Source organism: Symphalangus syndactylus, chromosome 11 (assembly GCF_028878055.3).
Source record: "Symphalangus syndactylus isolate Jambi chromosome 11, NHGRI_mSymSyn1-v2.1_pri, whole genome shotgun sequence".
Classification (NCBI taxonomy): Eukaryota; Metazoa; Chordata; class Mammalia; order Primates; family Hylobatidae; genus Symphalangus; species Symphalangus syndactylus.
In genome coordinates this window covers 35,015,850-35,037,706 of record NC_072433.2, presented here as the reverse complement: position 1 = coordinate 35,037,706, position 21,857 = coordinate 35,015,850, and the positions used below count along the sequence as shown (strand labels likewise).

General features: G+C 40.9%; 1 long non-coding RNA gene and 2 pseudogenes across 3 annotated transcripts in view; 2 read left to right on the top strand and 1 right to left on the bottom strand.

Moving 5' to 3' along the window:
* The window catches only part of LOC129493245 (uncharacterized), a 98,057-nt gene that overhangs the window by 10,126 nt on the left and 66,074 nt on the right, over positions 1–21,857 (top strand). For all 3 annotated transcript variants that reach the window (XR_010114186.1, XR_008661088.2, XR_010114185.1), the window contains exon 3: positions 1,521–1,723. This is a non-coding gene — a long non-coding RNA (uncharacterized lncRNA). The remainder of the gene's footprint in view (positions 1–1,520; positions 1,724–21,857) is intronic.
* The window catches only part of LOC129493310 (transmembrane protein 254-like), a 214,345-nt pseudogene that overhangs the window by 157,971 nt on the left and 34,517 nt on the right, over positions 1–21,857 (bottom strand).
* Positions 16,454–17,489, top strand: LOC129493244 (gem-associated protein 8-like; annotated as a pseudogene).

Genomic DNA, 21,857 nt, shown 5'->3' with positions numbered 1-21,857 from the left:
TGTATATAAAACCAACTAGGGAAGGGTAGGTATATGTAAAATAAGTAAAGGGTGGGGATCAAGCAGAGGAAAGCATGCCAAACAGGAAGAGGTTCTCAGTCCCATCTGTGGATTTACCTGGGACTTGCAGCTTGACTTTCAAGTTTTAAACTGTCTTTAGTTTGAAGGTCCGGTTTTCACTGAGGACCTGCTCATGTCTGAGTAGGGATTTGTCTGCCTCCTGCTGCTATCAAGTTCATCAAATATTTATTGATGCCCTCACCAGGCCACCTATTTCATCGTGAGACAGTGTTGGGTGTGACAGTGCTCTACCTTATGGTGAGATAAACTCTATCTGTGTACCTTCTATTCATAGGCCTGTATCTGATCATTAGAGCCAGGAGAAAAAAAGAAACAAAACCCTGCCTATTTGAATACAGGTTTCATAATCTCTTCTTTAGCCCATGGCATGAGAAACAGCTGAGGACCTGGGGCTATCTGGTCTGTAGCCCCTGCCCTCCTAATCTCTCTTCTCTGGCTAACAAAGCATGAAAATGTCGTGATAAGAATTTACAACCACATCGCTGCTGCTTGTTTGGTTTAAAAAAATTAAATTAAATTAAAAAATATAAAAAAGAATTTACCACCACAGGAGATGTCTGACCTAGGCAAGTAGAGTGAGATGATCACTTCCATTGTTTCGAACTTTATCCTTTTATTAATACAACTCAAGCACGTATTGGTGTGTTGATGATAATGACCTGTGGCCAGCAGTAGCATATGTGAAAAAGGAATCCTGGCCGGGCTTTTTTACAGGCATAGTGGCTTATGCCTGTAATCCTAGCACTAGCACTTTGGGAGGCTGATGTGGGTGGATTGCTTGAGGTTAGGAGTTTGAGACCAACCAGACCAACATGGTGAAACCCTGTCTCTACTAAAAATACAAAAATTAGCTGGGTGTGGTGGTGGCAGGCTCCTATAATCCCAGCTACTTGGGAGGCTGAGGCATGAGAATTGCTTGAACCTTAGAGGTGGAGGTTGCAGTGAGCTGAGATCGCACCACTGCACTCCAGCCTGAGCGACAAAGCGAGATTCTGTCTCAAAAACAAACAACCAAACAACAACAACAAAAAACCCCTACGAGTGCACAGTTTATTTATTAAACTTTTTGAGAGTGTGGCAATTTTCATATAATTTAAAAAAAATATATGTGGTGTTGAGGCATTTTAGGCACTATTGTGGTTACAGAAAACGCCATTTTATGTAGTACCTTTGAGAATTCACGTTGACTAGAATTCCATGTTCCACTCAGCTATGGCTTGCCTTTGGTAGGACAATTACTATTTAGCACTTGGCAAAATTCTTTGTGTAATTTGACTGGACTTATTGGTAAAAAGAAGAAAAATTGCAAGTGACACTAAATTCTTCTCAGATAACTGGACGTTCTTGGTTTTCCAGTATTTTAGTAAATGCTGGAGCAGGAGAAAGAATGGGGTTTGGAATTAGACACATTTGGCTTTGAATCTCTTTTCTACCACTAGGTAATTGTATGACAATGGAGAGGTGATCACTGCACTGAAAATAAGTTTCCTGAAGTGAAAAAGGGAATCAAGTTATGTCACAGAGCCTGGCTTGAGCAGCGCTCAGTCAACACCAGCTCTTCATGGGTTGTGGTTTCCTCCAGTTCCTGGATGTGCGGAGTTCATCCTCCACTGACTGGCGCCCTGGTCGACAATGAGGTCTGGTAAGTCCTGCCACTAAAACTGTTATTGGATGTGCTAGATCTCCAGTGACTTCTGTGTTTAAAATAGGAAGTAATGAACAGATAGATGCAAGATCCCTCTGAATCTTGAGATCTGGTAGTTCAGGAGCGTTTTCTCAGCTTGGACATCTTGTGCAGGGTGGTTATGTGCATGTGTATGTGTGCATGTGTATAATAGGCACACCTGTGTAGAAGATAACAGGACCCTTGAAGTGAATGAGGGCGGGAGTGTGTACCTGTGGTTGCATGGGGAGGATGGCCCCTGACCAGGAGATGTTTTCGGATGCACCCCTGCTCCTACCAGCAGTTCTCAGGGCCCTCTAGTGTTCTGTGAGCTTATTGGGAGGTGTTACGGAGGTGGCCTCGGCTGGTTGTAGCATCTCTAGGCAGTGGCTGCCATCTCGTGGTAGAAGTCTCAGGATGCTTCCTGCAGAATGCTGGCTTCAAGGGCTGAGGCTTTTATCTGGCTTCTCAGCAGGCCAGATTCTGCTTTTCAAAGAGAATTAGGTGATTGCACCAGAAACCAATTTAAAAAATGTATAAACTGAACAAAGGTAGATGTATTCTGGAGTAAAACGTATGTTATATTTATTTGTTTATTTTTATTTTTATTTTTTTTGAGATGGGATTTTGCTTTTGTCCCCCAGGCTGGAGTGCAATGGTGAGATCTCAGCTCACTGCAACCTCTGCCTCCCGGATTCAAGCGATTCTCCTGCCTTAGTTGGGATTACAGGTGCCCACCCCCACACCTGGTTAATTTTTTTGTATTTTTAGTAGAGATGGGGGTTTACCATGTTGGCCAGGCTGGTCTCAAACTCCTGACCTCTGATCCACCCGCCTTGGCCTCCCAAAGTACCAGAGTTACAGGCATGAGCTACCATGCCTGGCCCTGTCATATTTATTTTTAACTTTATAGAAACTTTACACAATGCCAAGCCACTTAAGGTCATCTATCCAAGCCCTTGATAAACCCATTCACTCCGCTCTACATTATTTACTTAGGGAAAAAAATCCAGATCTTTATAATATAGACTTGTATACTTACTGAACCAAAACAGGTGCAAATCCACTCTCCTGTTTACATTTTTAAATTTAGAAATTCTAACATGGATATATGTTAATTGGAAAGGGCATAAGATAAAACGAGAAGAAAAAAACATCTTTCTCCTCACATCCTCTCTCTCCAAAGGGAACTAATATAAATAGTTCCTTCTAATTTTTTTTAAATTTATTTTTATTATTTATTTTTTTGAGACGGAGTCTCCCTCTGTCACCCAGGCTGAGTGCAGTGGCACAATCTCGGCTCACTGCAACCTCTGCCTCCTGGGTTCAAGCGATCTTCTTCCGTCAGCTTCTCTTCTACCTCAGCTTCCTGAGTAGCTGGGATTACAGGCCCATGCAAGTATGCCCGGCCAGTTTTTTTATTTTTAATAGAGACAGGGTTTCACCATGTTGGTCAGGCTGGTGTCGAACTCCTGACCTCAGGTGATCCACCCGCCTCGGCCTGCCGAAGTGCTGGGATTACAGGCATGAGCCACCGCCCCTGGCCTTAAATGTTTAATTTAGATGTTTAATCAGGCTGGGCACGGTGCACCTGTAATCCCAGCACTTTGAGAGGCCGAGCAGTGGATCACTTGAAATCAGGAGTTTGAGACCAGCCTGACCAACACGGCAAAACCCCATCTCTACTAAAAATTCAAAAATTATCCAGGCGTGGTGGCACATGCCTGTAGTCCCAGCTACTCGGGAGGCTGAGGCAGGAGAATTGCTTGAACCCTGGAGGTGGAGATTGCACCACTGCACTCTGGGTGACAGAGTGAGATTCTGTTTCTTTTTTGTTTTATTGTTAGGTGTTTTTTTTTTTAATTTTTAATAGGCTTTTTAAGAACAGTATTAGATTTACAGAATAATTGAGAAGATAGTACATGAACAGAGAGATCCCACATACCACACATGTGGCTTCCCCTCTTATTAACATCTTACCTCAGTGTGCTACATTTGTTTTATATATATATATAAAATTAATTATTTATTTGTTTTTTGAGATGGAGTCTTGTTGCGATGCCCAGGCTAGAGTGCAATGGCACGATCTCACCTCACTGCAACCTCTCCTTCCTAGGTTCAAGCGATTCTCTTGCCTCAGCCTCCGGAGTAGCTGGGATTACAGGCGCCCGCCACCATGCCTGACTAAGTTTCGTATTTTTAGTAGAGATGAGATTTCACCACGTTGGCCGGGCTGTTGTCGAACTCCTGACCTCGGAGGCGATCCGCCCACTTCGGCCTCCCAAAGTGCTGGGATTACAGGTGTGAGCCGCTGTGCCTGGCCACATCTTTGCTTTGTGATGGTTCAACATACGAACTTTGTTTCATGAACAAAATTATTAGAAATGTTCTATAAAATTACCCACAGGGTATGTGTATACAGCGTATATGAAACATAAGTGCTAAGACTTGAGTCTCATCCAAAAGATATCATATGTATATGCAAATATTCCAAAATCTGAAAATATCCAAAATCTAAAATACTTCTTCATATCTTTTGTTCTTATTTTTATTTTTATAGATTTAGGGGGTACAAGTGCAGTTTTGTTACATGGATATATCACATAGTAATGAAGTCTGGGCTTTTAGTGTACCCGTCATCTGAATACTGTACATTATACCCAATAGAAACAGTCTCATTCGTCATCCTCCTCCCATCCTCTCACCTTTCGGAGTCTTCACTGTCTATTATTTCTCTGTATATCCATGTGTCCTTATTGTTTAACTTCCACTTACAAGTGAGAACATGTGATATTTGACTTTCCGTTTCTGAATTATTTGACTTAACGATAATGGCCTCCAGATCCATCCATGTTGCTGCAAGACATAATTTCATTCTTTTTCATGGATGAATAATTTTCTCTGATGTATATATCATATTTTCTTTGTCCAGTCATCTGCTGATGGACACTTAGGTTGATTCCATCCCTTTAGTATTGTGAATAATGCTGTGATAAACATCTGAGTGCAGGTGTCTTTTTTAAATAATGATTTGTTTTTCTTTGGGTAGATACCTAGTAGTGGGATTGCTGGATCAAATGGTAGTCCTATTTTTAGCTCTTTAAGAAATCTCCGGGTGGCTTTCCACAGAAATTGTACAAATTCACATTCCCACTAACAGTGTATAAGTATTCCCCTATGTACCTATACACTTAAAAGTGTTCCCTTTTCTCCACATCCTCACCAACATCTGTTGGTTTTTTTTGACTTTTTAATAATGGCCATTCAATTGGTGTAAGATTGCATCTCATTGTAGTTTTAATTTGTATTTCTCTGATGATTAGTGATGTTGAGAAATTTTTCATATGTTTGTTGGCCGCTTGTATGTCTTTTGAAAAATGTCTGTTCATGTGCTTTGTCCACTTTTTGATGGGGTTATTTGTTGTTTTTCTTGTTGAGTTCCTTGTACATTCTAGATACCAATCCTTTGTTGGATGCCTAATTTGCAAATATTTTCTCCCATTCTTTAGGTTGTTTGTTTACTCTATTGATTATTTCTCTTGCTGTGCAGAAGACTTTTGGTTTAATTAAGTCCCATTTGTCTATTTTTGTTTTTCTTGTATTTTCTTTTGAGGTCTTAGTCATAAATTCTTTGCCTAGGCCAATGTCCAGAAGATATTTTCCTAGGGTTTCTTCTAGTTTTTTTTTCTTTTAAATAGTTTCAGGTCTTACATTATACTAGTCCGTTTTCATACTGTTGTAAAGAAATACCCGAGGCTGCTGGGTAATTTGTAAAGGAAAGAGGTTTAATTGACTCAGTTCCACATGGCTGGGGAGGCCTCACGAAACTTACAATCATGATGGAAGGCAAAGGGGAAGCAAGAACCTTCTTCACATGGTGACAGGAGAGGGAATTGCAAGCAGGGGAAATGCCAGACACTCATAAAACCATTAGATCTTGTAAGAACTCAGTATCAGGAGAACAACGTGGGGGAAACTGCCCCCATGATCCAATTACTTCCCTCCCTTGGACATGTGGGGATTACAATTTGAGATGAGATTTGGGTGGGGACCCAGAGCCAAACCATTTAAGTCTTTAACCCATCTTGAGTTAATTTTTGTATATGGTGAGAGACGGGGTCCAGTTTCATTCTTTTGCATATGGCAATTCAGTTTTCCCAGAACCATTTATTGAATAGGGTGTCCTTTCCCCAGTGTGGTGTATATTTTTGTGAAGTTGGTCAAATATCAGTTGTTTGTAGGTATGTGGATTTACCTCTGGGTTCTCTCTTTTGTTCCATTGACCTATGTGTCCTTTTTTTTTTGAGAAGGGCCTCCTCTGTTGCCCAGGCTGAGGTGCAGTGGTGTGATCTCGGCTCACTGCAGCCTCGACCTCCCAGGTTCAAGTGCAATCTTCTCACCTCAGCCTCTGAGTAGCTGGGACCACAGGCATGTGCCACCATACCCGGCTAATTTTTGTACTTTTTTATAGAGATGGGGTCTTGCTGTGTTGCCCAGGCTGGTCTCAAATTCCTGATTCAAACAATCCTCCCACCTTGGCCTCCTAAAGTGTTGGCATTACAGGTCTGAGCCACTGCACCCAGCCTATGTGTCTATTTTTCTACCAGTAGTGTGCTGTTGTGGTCACTATAGGCTTGTAGTATAGAGTCATGTAATGTGATGTCTCCAGATTGGCTCTTTGTTCTTAGAATTGCTTTAGCTATTCGGGCTCTTTTTTGATTTCATATGAATTTTAGGATTATTTTTTCTAATTCTATGAAAAATGATGTTAGTATTTTGATGGGAATTGCACTGAATTTGTAGATTGCTTTTGGCAGTATGGTCATTTTCACAATATTGATTCTACCCATCCATGAGCACGGGATGCGTTTCCATTGTTTGTGTCGCCTATAATTTCTTTCAGCAGTGTTTTGTCGTTTTCCTTGTAGAGATCTTTTACCTCCTTGGTTAGGTATATTCCTAAGTATTTTATTTTATTTTTGCAGTTATTGTAAAAGGCGTTGAGTTCTTTATTTGATTCTTATCTTGGTCGCTATTGGTGTGTAGCAGAGCTACTGATTTGTGTACATCTCTCTTTCTTTCTTTCTTTTTGGTGACAGGATCTCGCGCTGTCGCCTGAGCTGGACTAGGGTGGCATGATCATGGCTTACTGTAGCCTCAGCCTCCTGGGTTCAAGCAATCCTCCCACTTCAGCTTCCTGAGTAGTTGGGTCTACAGGTGCACACCACCACACCTGGCTATTTTTTTTTTTTTTTTTTTTTTTAAGACATGGGGTCTCATATGTTGCCTAGATTGTTCTCTAACTCCTGGCCTCATGTATGCCTGCTTTTGAAAAGTGTTCATGTCCTTTGCCCACTTTTTAATGGGGTGGTTTGTGTTTTGCTTATTAATTTGTTTAAGTTCCTTATAGATTCTGGATATTAGACATTTGTTGGATGCATAATTTGCAAGTATTTTCTCCTGTAGGTTATCTGTTTATTCTGTTGATAGTTTCTTTTGCTTTGCAGAAGATCTTTAGTTTAATTAGGTCCCATTTGTCGATTTTTTGTTTTTGTTGCCGTTGCTTTTGGTATCTTTGTCATGAAATCTTTGCCAGGGCCTAGGTCTAGAATAGTATATCCTAGTTATCTTGCAGAGTTTTTATAGTTGTAGGTTTTTAAAAAAGAATTTTTTTTAGTGATGGGGGGGTCTCACTGTGTTGCCTGGGCTGACCTTGAACTTCTGGCCTCAAGCCATTCTCTCACCTCTGCTTCTCAGAGTGCTGGGATTATGGACATGAGCCACTGCACCTCACACTATTTGTTAATAAGGCCATCCTTTCTGCATTCCTGATATTTCTTTGTAAAAAATCAGCTGTTAATTATATGTGAATTTTTTTCTGGATCCTTTGTTTATTTTTATGCCTCTGCCATGCTGTTTTTATTATTGTGTCTTTTAAATAATTATTGACTGGGCACAGTGGCTCATGCCTGTAATGCCAGTTCTTTGGGATGCCAAGATGGGAAGATCGCTTGAGCCCAGGAGTTCAAGGCTGCAGTAAGCTGTGATTGCCCTACTGTACTGCAGCCTGGATGACAGAGCAAGACTCTATCTGGAAAAAAAAAGAAAAAAGAAAAAAAGGAAAATCATAAAAAATTCTTGAAATTAGGTAGATTAGTTCTGCAACTTCATTCTTTTTCTGAATTGTTTTGGTTATTTTAGGTCCTTAGCATTTGCATATGAATTCTAGAATCACCTTGTCAATTTCTACAAAAAGCCTGCTGGGGTTTTGATTGGGATTATTTTGAATCTATAATTTGCGGAAGAATTGACATCTTACCAATATTGAGTCTTTTGACCCATGAACAAGGTATACTTTGTCATTTATTTAACTCTTTTAAAATTTCTCTAAACGTTTTATTTTTAGTGTATGAGTCTTTTCCCATTTTAAAAAAAGAGGTATCTCTAAGTATTTAACATTTTAGAATGCTATTGTAAGTGGTATTATAAAAATTTCTATTTCCCAGCTGGGCGTGGTGGCTCACACCTGTAATCCCAGCACTTTGGAGGCCGAGGTGGGTGGATCACTTGAGGTCAGGAGTTCAAGACCAGTCTGGCCAACGTGGTGAAACTGTCTCTACTAAAAATACAAAAATTAGCCTGGCATGATGGGAGACACCTGTAATCCCAGCTACTGGGGAGGCTGAGGCAGCTAATTGTTTGTAGCTAATATAGAACTGTATTAGATTTTTGTATATCGATATTGCATCCTACAACCTTTCTATATTACTTATTAGTTCTACTAGCTTTTTGGATAATTTCATGTTTGTCTATATAGGTTTTCGTGCTATCTGTGAGAAGACCATCTACTTCTTTTTTCCAATCTGGATGGCTTTTGTTTCTTTTTCTTGCCTGATTGCACTGTCTAGAACTTCCAGTATGATGTTAAATAGAAGTGGACATCCTTGATTTGTTCTTGATCTTAGGGGAAAAGCATTTAAGCCTTTCCCTATTAAGTGTGTTAGCTGTGTGTATGTTTGTGTGTGTGAATGGCTTTTACCAGGTTGAGGAAGTTCTTCTCTGTTATTTGTTCACTAAGAGTTTTTATCAGGAATGGACGTTGGATTTTGGCAAGTGCTTTCTCTTCATCTGTTAAGATAATAATGTTTTTTTTCTTTAGTTAGTTAATATAGTAAATTACATTGATTGAATTTTGAATGTTAAACTAACCCTGCATTCTTTGAATAAATCTCACTTGGCCCTGGTATACTATTCTTTATATAGAGATATGATTTAGCATTTGACATGCTAAAATTTTGTTTAGAATTTTTATGTCTGAGTTCAAGAGGATTATTGATCTGTGTATTTCCTTGTAATGCTTTCTTTCTGGATTTTAGTGTTAGAGTACTATTAGCCTCAGGGAGTAAGTTGGAAAGTATCCCCTTCTCTTTAATTTTTGGAGGAGTTTGTATTGAATTAGCATTATTTCTTCTTTAAATATTTGGTGGAATATACCTGTGAAGCTATTTGGACTTGGAGTTTTCTTTGTGGGGATGTTTTAAATTATAACTTCAGTGGCTTTTATAGATAGATCTTTTCAGTTTATTTTTTCTTTAATGAGCTTTGGTAATTTGTGTCCCATGAGGATTTTTTTTTTTCATTTTATCTAAGTTTTTGAATTTGTTGCCGTAAAGTTATTATATTTGCTTTTTATCTTTAATATCTGAATAAATTTAAATGATGTAACTCGTTTATTTCTGATATTAGTGATTTGTGTGTCTCTGTTAGTCATTCTGGCTAGAGATTTGTTAATTTTATTAATCTTCTCAAACGACCAGCTTTTGGTTTCATTGCTTTTCTTTATTGCTTTTCCATTTCATTGATTTCCACTTTGATTTTTATTATTATTTTTCTTCTGCTTAATTTAGGTTTAGTTTTTCTTCTTTTTTATTTTTTAATTATACTTTAACTTCTAGGGTACATGTGCACAATGTGCAGGTTTGTTACATATGTATACATGTGCCATGTTGGTGTGCTGCACCCATTAACTTGTCATTTACATTAGGTATATCTCCTAATGCTATCCCTCCTCACTCCCCCCACCCCACAACAGACCCCAGTGTGTGATGTTCCCCTTCCCATGTCCAGGTGTTCTCATTGTTCAATTCCCACCTATGAGTGAGAACATGCGGTGTTTGGTTTTTTGTCCTTGTGATAGTTTTCTGAGAATGATGGTTTTCAGCTTCATCCATGTCCCTACAAAGGACATGAACTCATCCTTTTTTATGACTGCATAGTATTCCATGGTGTATATGTGCCACATTTTCTTAATCCAGTCTATCATTGATGGACATTGGTAGTTTCTCTTCTTATCCTAGTTTCTAAGGTAGAAGCTGAAGTTATTGATTTGAGACCTTTCTTCTTTTCTAATATAGGCACTAATTTCTGTTAGTTGCTTTATGGCACTTTATAAATTCTGATACGTCGTGTTGTCATTTTCATGCTGCTTGGAAAACTTTCTAATTTCTCTTTTGATTTCATCTTTGATCTGTGGGTTATTTAGATGTGTACTATTTAGTTTCCAAATATTTTGGGATTTTTCCAGAGCTCTTTCAGTTACTGATTTCTAATTTAATTAATTTGTGGGCAGAGAATATACTTTGTATACCTTGAATTCTTTTGAAATAATTGAGACTCGATTTATGTCCCAGAGTAGGATTTTTTTTTTGTGCATTTGAGAAGAATGTTTATCCTGCTGTTGTTTGGTCGAGTATTTTATAAATGTCAACTAGGTCAAGTTGGTTCATAGTTGTTCAAGTCTACTATGTCCTTGGTGATTTCCTGTCCACTTGTTATATCATTTTTTTTTTTTTCTGAGACAGGGTCTAACTCTGTCATCGAAGCACTGGAGTGCAGTGGTGTGAACATGACTTACTGCAGCTTTGACCTCCTGGGCCCAAGTGATCTGCTTGCCTCAGCCTTCTGAGTAGCTGGGACCACAGGCTTATTCCACTATGTCCAGCTACTTTTTACATTTTTTATAGAGATGGGGTCTCACTTTGTTGCTTAGGCTGGTTAAGAACTCGTGGGCACAAGTGATCCTCCCATCTCGGCCTTTAAATGTGCTGTGATGACAGGTGTGAGCCACTGTGCCCAGTGTTCCATCAATTTTTGAGAGAGAGAGAGATGCTGAAATTTCCAAGTATAATTGTAGATTTATCTATTTTTATGGACCACATTTTCAGTTGCAACAATATGGGTATTCCCTGCTTCTTACTTCTCTGGGAAGCTTTTTCTAACCTCTCAGCTCACCCTAGAATGAAGTAAATTCTACTTTTGCAATCAGAGCATTTAACAGTGTTTACCTGTTCATTATTCTGTCCCCACACTAGATCATTATGTCTTAGATAACAGTGATGGGGTTTTGTTACATTCATATATGAAGGACTTGAGAAATATATATATATATTTTAATCGAGATGGAGTCTTGCTCTGTCACTCAGGCTGGAGTGCAGTGGCGTAATCTTGGCTCACTGCAGCCTCCGCCTCCTGGGTTCAAGCAATTCTCCTGCCTCAGCCTCTTGAGTAGTTGGGATTACAGGCATATGCCACCGTGCCAGGCTAATTTTTGTATTTTTAGTAGAGACAGGGTTTCATCATGTTGGCGAGGCTGGTCTTGAACTCCTATAGTCAAGTGATCCGCTTGCCTCGGCCTCCCAAAATGCTGGGATTACAGGTGTAAGCCATCATGTCCGGCCAACTTGAGAAATATTTGATGATATAAGAAAGATTTTTAGGACTCAGTAAATGAATATGTGGCATAACTAAAATCAGAAATCAGAATTCAGTGGAGTTAGGGAATTGCTGAAAGGAGTGACAATGAGAATATAAAGATCTTAGAACCGAACAAAAATTATTGGAGAGGGCATGGCTTTTCACATCATGCAAAATGGAGAGTGAAAGCTGAAGAGAACATCTGTTATTGTTTTTGTTTCTTTTTTTTCTTTCTTTCTTTTTTTTAAACATAGTCTTGCTCTGTCACCTAGGCTGGAGTACAATGGTATGATCTCGGCTCACTGCAACCTCTGCCTCCTAGGCTTAAACGATTCTCCTGCCTCAGCCTCCCAGGTAGCTGGGATTACAGGTGCCCACCACCATGCCTGGCTAATTTTTTTTTTTTTTTTTTTTTTTGAGACGGAGTCTGGCTCTCTTGTCCAGGCTGGAGTGCAATGGCGTGATCTTGGCTCACTGCAACCTCCGCTTCCTGGGTTCAAGCGATTCTTCTGCCTCAGCCTCTGAAGTAGCTGGGACTACAGGTGTGCACCATCATGCCTGGCTAATTAAAAAAATTTTTTTTTTTTTGTAGAGATGTAGTTTCGACATGTTGCCCAGGCTGGTCTCAAGCCCCTGGGCTCAAGTGATCCACCTGCCTTGGCCTGACAAAATGCTGGGGAAATTGCTATTTTCTATCTTACATGGTGGTGAATAGGAATGTTAGGATAGGCCTTTGAATCTAGTTTTCAGTTGTTTCCATAACATCTTTTGGTTATTTTAGTGAGTATGGGGAAAATATATATATATTGTTCCCAACGTTGTAATTCTTCATTCTTCCCCATCATCATGGTAGTCAGGTTAGGACGCTCGTAGGAATAAATCAGACTTGAACGTCAGGAAAAGCTGGGCCAAACACAAAATTGGCCACAAACACAGAGCTTATGGATTTTTTTTATTTATTTATTTATAAGAATGCTTGTTTGTTTACTTTCAATAGCTTTAAGGGCACAAGTGGTTTTTGGTTACATGGATATATTATATAGTGGTGAAGCCTGGGCTTTTAGTGTGCCTGTCACCTGAGTAGTGCACATCGTACCCAACAGGTAATTTTCATCCTTCTCTCCCCTGCCACCGTCCCTGCTTCTGAATCTCCAATGTCCATTATTCCACTCTTTATGGCCCTGTGTACCCATAGCGTAGCTCTTGCTTATTAGTGAGAACATGCAGTATTTGGTTTATATGGGTTTATTTTGGGTCATCTTCCCCTGTGCAGCTAGGCTGGCCTCTGCCAATAGGAGGTGAACATTTTGAAGCTACATGTGAATCAGTACTTACCAGGTTTAGCTTAAAGTAATAGGTAATATTGATTAGAAAGGAAATCTATTGCATGTGTAGGAAAATACAGCTGGCTAAGTAGGCAGCTTAGTGTAATGAAAGCAACACAGACTCTGCAATCCAACAGACACTGGTTTGAGTTTTGTCTCCAAAACTAACCTTGCAACTTTGAGGAATTCTCTTGATCATTCTGAGGCTCAGTTTCCTTGGCTGTAAAATGCACCTACCTCACAGGCTTGGTTGAGGAAGCAATTGCTACTATCAGTAGATGCCAAGGCTTCCTAGTCCTTGGGCGCTATAATAGCTGTTTTAAGTACATTCTGTGTGTGTGTTTATGGTTTTGTTGATGCTTGGAGGCTCCCAGACCTTTATTTTGGAAATAGGGACATCAGTTTTTGCTATTATGTTTTTCTTTACTTTTTTGCCCCCATTTGTAGTCATTGACGTTTTTCTGAACACCCCAGCCTGCTCCTGCTCTCCTCAGAGACGTGTCGATATGGCATTATGGAATTCTAAAGAGTAAGCAGGATATTCCTGGACGCTGTTGTGGAGTAAAAGGAAAAATCCAAGCAGAAGGCAAGACACAGAGGGGCTGTGTGCAGGGCTGTTCATATAGCCCTTCTCTCTGGGACAACCCTCTCTCTGGAGCCCTAAACACTTAAAGATCCAAACTGGTCTTAGGGTACTGAATTTAACACAGGATATTAATTCTTTACTAATTCCTTTACCCCCCTTTTCCATTATCTATCTCTTTATATTTTTAGCTAGATAATATCCATCTATATTTAATCACACCAATAATGTAACACATAATTATATAATTCAAGAAAGTGGATGTAGTATTGCAAAAATCTAAGATCTTTGCCTTGCATAGAAAAAGGGTTTAAAAAGGTAAAGCAATACTTAGAACTAGAATCTGGTAGGTCAGGGATGCATTTGTAATCACACAGAATGAATTTCTAGCTTGTCTTTGGACCTTATCAAATGTTACCTCACACTATACATATTTTCTAATAATTTTATCACTGTTTCTTATAGTGCAAAGTCATTGCCAATTCCACAGTACTTAGTTCAGAGCTGGTACATAGAGGTGCCTAGTTTTTTTGATGGTGGTGCTTTTGATTCAGGAAGGAAATTAGAAAAGAGGGACTTGGCCAATTTCAATGAATCTGTACAGTATTATATGAGGTGTTGTTCGTATCTGTTCAGTTAAATACTTGAGTGTTTGTTTTGTGCAATACTGAGTATACAAAGAAAAATGAACATAGTTCCTGCCTTTGAACTTATCATAGTTTGGGATGCAAAAATCACACAGTCAGAAAATGTCATGATCACATACAGGATATTATGAAAAAAAAAGGGGAAAGAGGAGGTTAATATTATCTGGGGTTTTGAAGAAAGCTTCTGGGCATGGCACCTTCATTAAGAACCTGAATGAATGAACAAGAGTTATCCAAGGGGAAAAAGGAGAGTCCATTCCAGGCAAAGAAGTCAGTGTAAGCAAAGTGAGAAGATATGAAACAAAAAGCAAGTGGGGGCCGGGTGTGGTGGCTTATGCCTATAATCCCAGCACTTTGGGAGGCTGTGGCGGGCAGATCATCTGAGGTCAGGAGTTCAAGACCAGCCTGACCAACATGGAGAAACCCCATTTCTACTAAAAATACAAAATTAGCTGGGTGTGGTGGCATGTGCCTGTAATCCCAGCTACTCGGGAGGCTGAGGCAGGAGAATTGCTTGAACCTGGGAGGTGGAGGTTGAGGTGAGCCAAGATTGCGCCATTGCACTCCAGCCTGGGCAACAAGAGCAAAACTCCGTCTCAACAACAAGAATGACAACAACAACAAACAAGTGGGAAATTTGGTGTTTTACCAGAGTGTGGGCCCAAATGAGCCTCCCACCTCAGCCTCCCGAGTAGCTGGACAATTCCCAATTCCCGATTCCCACACCTGGTAGCATGTGCCACCACACCTGGCTAATTTTTGTATTTTTAGTAGAGACTCTCAAACTCCTGAGCTCCAGTGATCTACCCACTTTGGCCTCCCAAAGTGCTGGGATTACAGGCATGAGCTACTGGGCCCAAGCAAGCATTGGTCTATGATTTCATGAAAAGAAGTGGCTGGAGCACAAGTTCAGACTCAAGTAGAGTGGCTCTAAATCTGCATCCTAGCACTCCTCCATGCTGCTTCTCTTGGTCTTGAAACCAAGAAGTTGCTTATATTTTTGTCAAAGGAATCTTTTCCTTAGTGAATTCCTGTAATTAAAAAGTAACTTTCTTATTTGTTTAATATTCATTATAGAAAATTTAGCCAGCACTGATAAGCAAAAAGAAAAACTCCATTTCCAACATCCTTTAGGAAACTATTTAAAACAGTTTGGGATTTCTTTCTACTGTTCTCTCCCTCCCTCCCTCTCTCTCACTTTACTTTCCCTTAATTTTTGTGTGTGTGTGTGTGTGTGTGTGTGTGTGTGTGTGTGTGTGTGTAGTACAGAGTGATGCTTTGGGCCATCACTCTAAGTCATTAGATATTTTGTAGTCTTCTTTCTTTTTTTGAGACAGAGTCTCACTTTGTTGCCTGGGCTAGAGTGCAGTGGTGTAATCATGGCTCACTGCAGCCTCTATCTACTGGGCTCAAGCGAACCTCCCATCTCAGCCTCCCTGGTAGCTGGGACTGCAGCAGCATGCCACCATGCCTGGATAATTTTTGTATTTTTTGTAGAGATGGGGTTTCACCTTGTTGCCCAGAATGGTCTGGAACTCCTGGCCTCAAATGATCAACCTGCCTTGGCCTCCCAAAGTGTTGGGATTACAGGGGTGAGCCACTACACCCAGCAGGCTTATTTTTAATAATTGCATGACACTCCTTTTTGGGTCAGTTTTAACAATTATTTTTAACTTTTTTTTTGTCTTTTAAATTCTTCATTTGTGACAACTTAGTTTTTTGAACATATAAAAATTGTGAAACAGGCTGGGCACAGTGGCTCATGCCTATAATCCCAGCACTTTGGGAGGCCGAGGTGGGCAGATCATGAGGTCATGAGATCAAGACCATCCTGGCGAACTCCATCTCTACTAAAAACACAAAAATTAGCCAGGCGTGATGGCATGCACCTGTAGTCCCAGCTACTCGGGAGGCTGAGGCAGGAGAATCACTTGAACCCGGGAGGCGGAGGTTGCAGTGAGCGGAGATGGCACCACTGCATTCTAGCCTGGGCAACAGAGTGAGACTCTGTCCCCCCCAAAAAAAATTGGGGAACAACACACACTGGGGCCTGTAGGGGGTAGGGTAGGGGGAGGGAGAGTATTAGGAAAAGTAGCTAATGCATGCTGGGCTTAATACCTAGGTGATGGCTGATAGGTGCAGCAAACCACTGTTGCATACGATTACCTATGTAACAAACCTGCACATCATCCTGCACATGTACCCTGGAACTAAAAATAAAAATTAAAATAAAAAAATAATTTAAAAAACTGTATATTAGGACACTACCAGTCACCCCAGCAACAGCCACCTTCTCCCCACTCCCCCCACCTCTGTCTCTCCAACAAAAACTAGGCCGCTACTCGCCCACTGCCTGGGATCTGTAAGCTGGCGCGCCCATGTGTTTCAGTGCCTATTTGGACTTTCACAGTCAGAGATGGCAGTGGTGAAGGCATCAACATCAAAAGCTTCTGGGCCTTGGTATTCTCATCTGGCATATGCAAGATACTGGCAACATTATCATCAAGCAATGGCTCTATGGCAAAGCCATCAGAATGCCTACAGGAAGGCCGTGGAATCCCGTTTCAGTCTCTTGTGGCGCTTCCCTTTTTTTTTTTTTTTTTTTTAGACAGAGTCTCGCTCTTGTTGCCTAGGCTGGAGTGCGGTGGCACAACCTCGGCTCACTGTAACCTCCACCTCTCGGTTTTAAGTGATTCTCCTGCCTCAGCCTCCTGTGTAGCTGGGATTACAGGTGCCCGCCACCACACCCGGCTAATTTTTTGTATTTTTAGTAGAGATGGGGTTTCACCGTGTTGGCCATGCTGGTCTCGAACTCCTGATGTGATCTGCCTGCCTCGGCCTCCCAAAGTGCTGGGATTACAGGCGTGAGCCAGTGCGCCCAGCCGGCACTTCCTTTCTGCACTTCTTTTCCAAAGCTCTTAGGACAAACAGGCTGGATATCCTCAGTCCTTCTATGACCATCATGTGGCCTGGCAGGACTCCACCTGTAGTTCTTCACATTTCAGAGGGTCTGGGCAGCATCCACATGACAGCACTGGGATCCAGGCATCCACGAGAGAAGACCAAGCGTTGTTTAAAGAGGAGGGGTAGATGCAGAGGTAGAATGTGACCTGAGCAATATGGAAATCACCGAGGATCTCCGCCAGTACTTTGCAGAAACCGGGAGGCACAGAGAAGAACAAGGGTGGCGGCAGCAACTGGATGCAGAGTGCCTGGACAGCTACGTGAATGCCGACCACGACCTTTGCTACAACACCCACTGGTTGGTGGAGCCCCCGACTGAGCGGCCCGGCGAGCGGCGCCAGGCTGAGATGCTCTTGTATGGGAACAGCGCTGCCAAGCTCCAGGCCATGGAGGCTTCGGTGCAGCTGAGCTTTGACAAGCACTGTGACCGAAAGCAGCCCAAGTTCTGGCTGGTCATCCCCGTGAAGTTCTGAGCTCGGGGCACAGGGCCCCAGCCTCTCCCTCTTCCTTTTGGGTACACTCTCTTCATTCTCCCTCTGTACATCTCTCAGGGAAAGGGGGCTTTGTACTGAGGTACAGGCATGTTCACCACAGTCCCAGTAGGCCTGTCACAGGGTGGATATACAATGCCTGCTCCTTGGGGGTTGGCAGGACGTGTTCTCTTGCCAATATGATACATTTTCTCCTGACATAAAATAATTTTGTATATATTACACTGGTTTTTGCTGTTGTCAATCAAATCATTAACTGCCTAGAAACAAAAAATTGTATATATTTAAGGTACACAACGTGATGTTTTGATAGTGTGAGATGATCATCACATTCCAGTAATTAACATATCAATCACTTCTACATAGTCACCATTTCTGTACCCTTTGACCAACATCACCCCATTCCCCTCTCCTCCCAGCTCCTGGCAATCACCATCCTACTCTGCTTCTATGAGTCTGGCTATTTTAGATTCTGTGTATAAGTGTATAAGTTTGTAGAGGGCAGAACATGGTTTAGACATGCTGAGTTTTTGGGGCTTATGGGTCATTTAAATGGGAATGCCCTCAAGTAGCTGAAGGTATGAATCTGCAGGCCGAAGAAATTTTGTGTAAAGAAGTTCTTATTTTGGCCGGGCGCGGTGGCTCATGCCTGTAATCCTAGCACTTTGGGAGGCCGAGGCGGGTGGATCACGAGGTCAGGAGATCAACACCATCCTGGCTAACACGGTGAAACCCTGTCTCTACCAAAAATACAAAAAAGTAGCCAGGCGTTTTGGCGGGCACCTGTAGTCCCAGCTACTCGGGAGGCTGAGGCAGGAGAATGGCGTGGACCCGGGAGGCGGAGCTTGCAGTGAGCCGAGATCACACTGCACTCCAGCCTGGGCAACAGAGCGAGACTCCATCTCAAAAAAAAAAAAAAAAAAAAAAGTTGTTCTTATTTTACACTTGGTGAATTTAAGACTTAGAAGATAAGTCACTTTCCCAAGGTTCAAAGACTTTATATGTCTGGTTAATGCTGGGTTCTTCATGCATGATATTTACCATTTCATGGGTCAAGAAACTAATAAATTCATCTGTGAGGTAAAACAGTCTTTTTTTATCATACGCAATGTTCAGCTCACTTTTCATTCTGGTCACTGTCACCTCACACTTTGTTTATTATTTATTCATTTTTTAGAGACAGGATCTTGCTCTGGAGTGCAGTGGCACGATCATAGCTCACTGCAACATTGACCTCCTGGGCTCTAGTGATCCGCCTAAGCCTCCTGAGTAGCTAGGACTACGGGCACACACTACCATCTTTTAATTTTATTGGATTCTTTTGTCTCTCAGTGTTTCATTTTGAATAGTTTCTATTGCTATCTTTTTAATTCACTGATCTTTTATTTGCAATGTCTAATCTGCCATTACTCCCACCCAATATATTTTCCATGTGATACATTGTATTTTTTCATCTCTAGAAGTTAGATTTGAGTCTTTTTATATCTTTTATTCTTGTACTTCAAATTTTAAACATGTAAAATGAAGGTATAATAATCATTTTAATGTTTTTGCCTGCAAAATTCTAACATCTGTCTCAATTCTGGGTCAGTTCTGATTGATTGCTTCTTCTCCTCATTATGCTTGTATTTTCTTTACACTTCTTTGTGCTTCTGTTAATTTCTGATTGGATGCCAGATATTGTGAGTTTTACCTTATTGTATATCTTAGTTCATTTAGGCTTCTGTAAAAAATACTTTAGACTGAGTAATTTACAAGCAACAGAAATTTGTTGCCCACAGTTCTGGAGGCTGGGAAGTCCAAGATTAAGGTGCTAGCAGATTTAGAGTTTGGTGAGGGCTTGCTCTCCACTTCAAAGACAGTGCCTCGTTGTTGTGTTCTCACATGGTGAAAGGGTCAAGGGGGTTCCCTCAAGCCTCTTTTAAAGGGTACTATTCCTAAATTACCTCCTAAAGGCCTCACTTCTTTTTTTTTTTTTTTTTTTTTTGAGATGGAGTCTCACCCCATCACCCAGGCTGGAGTGCAGTGGTGCAATCTCAGCTCACTGCAACCTCTGCCTCCTGGATTCAAGTGATTCTCCTGCCTCAGCCTCCCGAGAAGCTGGGACTACAGGTGTGTGCCACCAGGCCTGGCTAATTTTTTTGTATTTTTAGTAGAGATGGGGTTTCACCATGTTAGCCAGGATGGTCTTGATCTCCTGACCTCATGATCTGCCTGCCTTGGCCTCCCAGAGTGCTGGGATTACAGGCATGAGCCACTGCACCCGGCTGCCCTTGCTTCTTTTTTTTTTTATTTTATATTTTTATGTACTTATTTTATTTTTTATTATTATACTTTAAGTTCTAGGGTACATGTGCACAATGTGCAGGTTTGTTACATATGTATACATGTGCCATGTTGGTGTGCTGCACCCATTAACTCATCATTTACATTAGGTATATCTCCTAATGCTATCCCCCACCCCACCACAGGCCCTGGTGTGTGATGTTCCCCTTCCTGTGTCCATGTGTTCTCATTGTTCAATTCCCACCTATGAGTGAGAACATGGGGTGTTTGGTTTTTTGTCCTTGTGATAGTTTGCTGAGAATGATGGTTTCCAGCTTCATCCATGTCCCTGTACAGGACATGAACTCATCTTTTTTTATGGCTGCATAGTATTCCATGGTGTATATGTGCCACATTTTCTTTTCTTTTCTTTTCTTTTCTTTTCTTTTCTTTTCTTTTCTTTTCTTTTCTTTTCTTTTCTTTTCTTTTCTTTTCTTTCTTTCTTTCTTTCTTTCTTTATTATACTTTAGGTTTTAGGGTACATGTGCACAATGTGCAGGTTTGTTACATATGTATCCATGTGCCATGTTGATTTCCTGCACCCATTAACTCGTCATTTAGCATTAGGTATATCTCCTACTGCTGTCCCTCCCCCCTCCCCCCACCCCACAACAGTCCCCAGAATGTGATGTTCCCCTTCCTGTGTCCATGAGTTCTCATTGTTCAATTCCCACCTATGAGAGAGAACATGCGGTGTTTGGTTTTTTATCCTTGCGATAGTTTACTGAGAATGATGTTTTCCAGTTTCATCCATGTCCCTACAAAGGACACGAACTCATCATTTTTTATGGCTGCATAGTATTCCATGGTGTATATGTGCCACATTTTCTTAATCCAGTCTATCGTTGTTGGACATTTTGGTTGGTTCCAACTCTTTGCTATTGTGAATAGTGCTGCAATAAACATACGTGTGCATGTGTCTTTATAGCAGCATGATTTATAGACCTTTGGGTATATACCCAGTAATGGGATGGCTGGGTCAAATGGTATTTCTAGTTCTAGATCCCTGAGGAATCGCCACACTGACTTCCACAATGGTTGAACTCGTTTACAGTCCCACCAACAGTGTAAAAGTGTTCCTATTTCTCCATCCTGTCCAGCACCTGTTGTTTCCTGACTTTTTAATGATTGCCATTCTAACTGGTGTGAGATGGTATCTCATGTGGTTTTGATTTGCATTTCTCTGATGGCCAGTGATGATGAGCATTTTTTCATTTGTCTCTTGGCTGCATAAATGTCTTCTTTTGAGAAATGTCTGTTCATATCCTTCGCCCACTTTTTGATAGGGTTGTTTGTTTTTATCTTGTAAATTTGTTTGAGTTCATTGTAGATTCTGGATATTAGCCCTTTGTCAGATGAGTAGATTGTAGAAATTTTCTCCCATTCTGTAGGTTGCCTGTTCACTCTGATGGTAGTTTGTTTTGCTGTGCAGAAGCTCTTTAATTAGATCCCATTTGTCAATTTTGGCTTTTGTTGCCATTGCTTTTGGTGTTATAGAGATGAAGTCCTTGCCCATGCCTATGTCCTGAATGGTATTGCCTAGGTTTTCTTCTAGGGTTTTTATGGTTTTAGGTCTAACATTTAAGTCTTTAATCCATCTCGAATTAATTTTTGTATAAGGTGTAAGGAAGGGATCTAGTTTCAGCTTTCTACATATGGCTAGCCAGTTTTCCCAGCACCATTAAACAGGGAATCCTTTCCCCATTTCTTGTTTTTGTCAGGTTTGTCAAAGATCAGATGGTTGTAGAGGTGTGGTATTATTTCTGAGGGCTCTGTTCTGTTCCATTGGTCTATATCTCTGTTTTGGTACCAGTACCATGCTGTTTAGGTTACTATAGCCTTGTAGTATAGTTTGAAGTCAGGTAGCATGATGCCTCCAGCTTTGTTCTTTTGGCTTAGGATTGTCTTGGCAATGTGGGCTCTTTTTTGGTTCCGTATGAACTTTAAAATAGTTTTTTCCAATTCTGTGAAGAAAGTCATTGGTAGCTTGATGGGGATGGCATTGAATCTATAAATTACCTTGGG